Genomic DNA, 5518 nt, shown 5'->3' on the forward strand with positions numbered 1-5518 from the left:
GGGAGGGCAAGGAGGCAGAAGATGAAATTTTGAAAAAGGCAAAGGAGAGAAGGTACGTGCGGAGAGCAGAGGAATAGTAAAAGATGTCTTACACCATCCTCTTGACTTTGAAGGTGTTTGTGATTTGGGCTGGCTATAAGGTGGGGAACTTCTTGGGAGCGGATACTACCTGTTTGCTTTGCAGGGGTTGCTGGGCATGAGGACAGGGTTTTATTTACACGGCATCGCCATCCTCAATTTCTGGTGGCCTCTACCAGATTCTCATTGATGACCACGCCTTGTCCCTTCCTTCTCTGCAAGGTCTTTCTCCCATCTGTCTCATTTCTATTTTCACTGCTCATTAACTCTCCTTGGAACTGTTGGAAAAACTTCTCACCTAGACTTCCTGCCTTTATCACCTCTTGTGCATTTCCTACCAGACTGATCTTTCTGAAAAACAGATCTGAACTACTCAAGGCTCTGTGTTATTCAAAGGTCTCTGCTTGCTCCCCATTACCTATAAAATAAAGTCTGAGATCCGAGATCCTCAGGCAAGCATCCAACTTCTCCCCCACCGTTATTATTCATACATCCTGCACACTAACACAAGTATAGCTAGGTGAGTATGGGATATTGGATTAAAAAGAAAGAGGTTAGGGGTAAACTGGACAAATGAACCAGATTTGCAGGAAACTGGTAAGAAGGAGAAACCATTTGGTTTCATGTATTTGTTTGTTTGTTTGTTTAAAGTTTATTTAGAGACAGAGAGGGCAAGCGAGGAGGGGCGGAGAGAGAGGAAGAGAGAGAGAATCCCAAGCAGGCTCTGTGCTGTCAGCACGGAGCCCGACGTGGGGCTTGAACTCCCGAATCGTGAGATCATCACCTCAGCTGAAGCCAAGAGTCAGACGCTTAACTGACTGAGCCACCCAGGTGCCTGTTTGGTATTTTTAATATTTATTGGGTCTTCCTAAATATCCAGCCAGAGGAAAATGATGATCTATAAAATCTCTGCTTATGATATGTTATATACTTACAGTTTAAATTACATTTATGGTTCAAAAACAGGGTAGTCCAGAGGTGCCCGGGTGGCTCAGTCAGTTGAGTGTCCGACTTCGGCTCAGGTCATGATCTCACGGTCTGTGAGTTTGAGCCCCACGTCGGGCTCTGTGCTGGCAGCTCAGAGCCTGGAGCCTGCTTCTGATTCTGTGTCTCCCTCTCTCTCTCTGCCCCTCCCCCGCTTGCGCCCTGTCTTTCTCTCTTAAAAATAAATAAACATTAAAAAAAATGTAAAAACATGTTTTTGAAAAGGTGGGAATACACCCAAATGTTAGCAGTGGTTGTTTTGGGGTGTTTTCTTTAACATGCAAGTATTACTTTTATTATGGGAGAAAACATTTTATACAAAAATTTATTGCGGAGGCCCCTGGGTGGCTCAGTTGGTGAAGCATCCGACTCTTGATTTTTGCTCAGGTCATGATCTCATGGTGAGATCAAGCCCCTCATCAGGCTCTATGCTAGGTGTTAAGCCTGCTTAAAATTCTCCCTCTCCCTCTCCCTCCCTCTCCCTCTCCCTCTCCCTCCCCCCTCCCCTGCTCATGCTCGGGCTCTCTCTCTCTCTCTCTCTCTCTCTCTGTCTCAAAAAAAAATGTATCGTGACACTATATTAGTTTCCTTCAGAGAAACAGATAGGATTGATCAATTGATTATAAGAAATTGCCTATCACAATTAGGGAGGCTTGTGAGTCCCAAATTTGCAGCAGGCCTGACAGGCTGGACACCCAGTGGAGTTGATGGTACAGTTCCAACCCAAAAGCAGTCTGCTGGAGAATTCCCCCCCTGCTTGGGAGGCTGGTCTTTTTGTTTTATTCAGGCCTTCAACTGACTAAATGAGGCCCACCCACACTATGGAGGGTGGCCTGCTTACTCAAAGATTAAAATATTAATGACATCCACAAACACCCTCCATATAAAACTGACAGTTGACATATAAAATTAACCATCACAGATAGCATAACCAGTAAAGTATTCTTTCCAAAAAAATAAATCTAACTGAATCTTATCAATCTTCTACATCTATATTTATCAGTTTACATGAACAGCAGGGTATAGAGAAGTATGTTAAAGGCTGCTATGGGAATGTGCTTATCCAACCCCGTATGAAACAAATTCATAGCATAAAAAAATAGAGGAAGGGTAATAGATAAAAACTGGCTTGAGAGCCTATCAGCTAAACGTGATGCATGGACCTTGTTTGGATCCTGATTTGAATGAACCAATCGTAAAGAGACATGTATGAGAGAGTCAGAAAAATCTGCACCTTAACTAGGTATTAGTTGATATTAAGGGTTGGGTTTTTTTTTTTTTTTTTTTTACATGTTAATAGTATTGTAGTTATGTTTTCTTTTTTTTAATTTTTTTACATTTTTTTATTTATTTTTGAGAAACAGAGTGAGAAAAAGCATGAGCAGGGGAGGGGCAGAGAGAGAGGGAGACGCAGAATGCGAAGCAGGCTCCAGGCTCTGAGCTGTCAGCACAGAGCCTGACGCGGGGCTCGAACCCACAAACTGTGAGATCATGAGCTGAGCTGAAGTCGGACTCTCAACTGACTGAGCCACCCAGGCGCCCCTGTAGTTATGTTTCTAAAACAAGAGATCTTGTTTCTTAGAAATATGTCAGGAGGCACTTACCAATGGAACGGTTTGACATCTGAGTTCTGCTTTAGGATAACCCAGCACATTGCGAGGACATAGAACAGAAAAAATGTCCACATATTGACTGTTGGTGCTGGGAGGTGAGGAATGGTTACGTTATGCTCTCTACTTCTGTGTATGTTTAAAATCTTTCCATTAAGACATCCAATTTTTTACCTCTACTTCCAGCCAGAAGGATGAGAACTAGCTGCTGTGAGCCTCGAAAATGACCTATTCTACAGCACAGATATTCCATATTCTATATTCACACTTTCCTATATAAAGGGACATATCAGTGAGATTCTCCCAGCTCACAAAACAGCAAATCTACACCAGCATTCTCCAAGAGAAATAGAATGCAGGCCACATATATATGATTTACAGTTTTCTAGGCCATAGTAATGAAAGTAAAAAGGAATGAGTGATGGGGCGCCTGGTGGCTCAGTTGGTTAAGCATCCGACTTCGGCTCAGGTCATGATCTCACAGTTGGTGGGTTCAAGCCCTGAGTCAGGCTCTGTGCTGACAGCTCGGAGCCCGGAGCCTGCTTCGGATTCTGCGTCTCCCTCTGTCTCTGCCCCTCTCCCTCTCGTGCTCTGTCTGTCTCTCTCTCAAAAATAAATAATAAACATTTAAAAAAGCTTAAAAAAAAAAAGGGAACAAGTGAAATCAATGCTAATAACACTTTTACTTGAGGGGCACCTGGCTGGCTCAGTCGGTAGAGTGAGCAACTCTTGATCTTGGGGTTGTAAATTCGAGCCTCACGCTGGGTATAGAGATTATTTTAAAATAAAATGTTTAAAAAGATTATTTAAAAAAATAACAATTTTAGGGGTTCCTGGGTGACTTCAGTCGGTTAAGCGTCTGACTCTTGATTTTGGCTCAGGTCATGATGTCACCATTGTGAGATCAAGCCCCGCATCGGGCTCCGTGATGAGTGTGGAGACTGCTTGGGATTCTCTTTCCCTCTTTCTCTGCCCCTCCCTCTTTCTCTCTAAAAATAAATGAGTAAAAAAATTTTTTTTAAATAACAATTTTACTTGACTCGGTATTTCCCAAATATTATCATTTCAACATGTAATACAAAAACTATGAAGGAGATATTTACATTCTTTTTTTCATCCTAAATCTTTAAAATCTGGCATGTGTTTTATATACTGCGTATCTCAGTTTGGCCGAGCCACATTGTAAGTGCTCAACAGCCACGTGTGGTGAATGGCCGCCATGTTGGATGGTGCAGACCTACAGACTGGGCAAAACCAAAAACTCCGGGATTCTTCTCTATCCTACTTCATATACATGGTCTAGTTCTTGGGCTGGCTTCTTCATGGCTGCATGAGGACTTCTCAGAGAAACCAGAGCAACGTGTTTCCAGTTCCCAATGAACAGGACTGAGAACCTGGCAAAGATCTTCTGATGTCTTATCGACCCATATCTGCCGTCCTTGAACCCATCATTGGCAAAGGGCACGGGATTCATGACTGAGTAATCAGAGGCTTGGAGCTGGCATCAATTTCCTGAGTCTCACAGCTATTAGTCAGAAGGGGAGGAATGTGACGGAATGGATGTTGGGGGCCAAGCTGAAAGTCTATACCTGGATGGGTTCTAGCACCCAGGAATACCACCTAGACTGCTTGAAATCGTCTCCACTGCTCAAAGGGCAAGAGAACACAATTCCTCACTGGGGCATCTTTAATGACCTTCGCCACAAAGGGGTAAAGAGGTTATTAATACGATCTGTTTTCAGGCCAGCCAGCATGAAGCTGAGTATTGACAGAGATCAGTAAGACTTTCCCGGGGGGGAAAAAACCCAAATACCATGTTCTTACAGCACAGTGTGGATGTGTAGCGTTGATGAAACAGCCCCGCCCTAGCTTCTATACATCTGCTCTGCCCACCGCTCATTAGTTGTGGGACCTTATGCAGACCACTTAGCTGTCCTGGCTATGTTTCCCATTTGTAAAATACAGGATTCCATTACAAAGGTGGTCGGCCTTTGTTCTTCCTTTTAATGATATCTTACAAGAAGGCCAGACATATAAAACAGATGAAAGCAGAGCATCTCTGCTGGCAGTGATGACGGGGACCTGGCCTCTTCCCCAGTTGACCACTGTGTCGTTCTTTTTTAGATTTAACAAATATTTACGTTGCATTTACAGTATGCCCGACTCTGTTCTAGGTGCCTTGCATGCATGAACTGATTTAAAATTTCATTTACATCCAGGGGTGCCTGGGTGGCTCAGTAGGTTAAGATTTCAGCTTAGGTCGTGATCTCACAGCATAGGATTGAGCCCTGAGTCAGGCTCAGCAAGGAGCTCGGAGCCTGTTTGGGATTCTCTCTCTCTCTCCCTCTCTCTCTGCCCCTCTCCCGCTGGTTCTCTCTCTCTCTTCCTCTCTCTCTCTCTCAAAATTAATAGATAAACTTTAAAAAGTTTTCATTTAAATCCACCTAAAGGCCCTATGAAGCAGACATTATTATGATCCACTGCTTACATGAAGCTATCGAGGCCCAGAGGAGTTGAGTAACTTTCCAAAAGTCACACGGCTAGTAAGTAACAGAGCTAGGATTCAAACCCGAGACAATCCAGTTCCAATCCACGTTCTTATCTTCTCAAAGCCCCGTGGTTCCAGTGAGCTAGATGATGCTTGAGACCCCCTCCAGGCTTCAAGTCTGTCATCCCAGGAGTAACAATCCGGTTTGTTGCTTGTTTGTTTCAGCAGAATTCCTTTGTTCGGCCCCCAGAACTCCACTATGGTGCAAAGGGCAGGGATGGCGGGAGAGTGATGGAGAGGGCTTTTCTTCTCCAGACCCTGGAGGAGTCTTAATTCCCCCTTCTCCCAGCTCACTTCA

Source organism: Panthera tigris, chromosome C1 (genome assembly GCF_018350195.1).
Source record: "Panthera tigris isolate Pti1 chromosome C1, P.tigris_Pti1_mat1.1, whole genome shotgun sequence".
Lineage (NCBI taxonomy): Eukaryota > Metazoa > Chordata > Mammalia > Carnivora > Felidae > Panthera > Panthera tigris.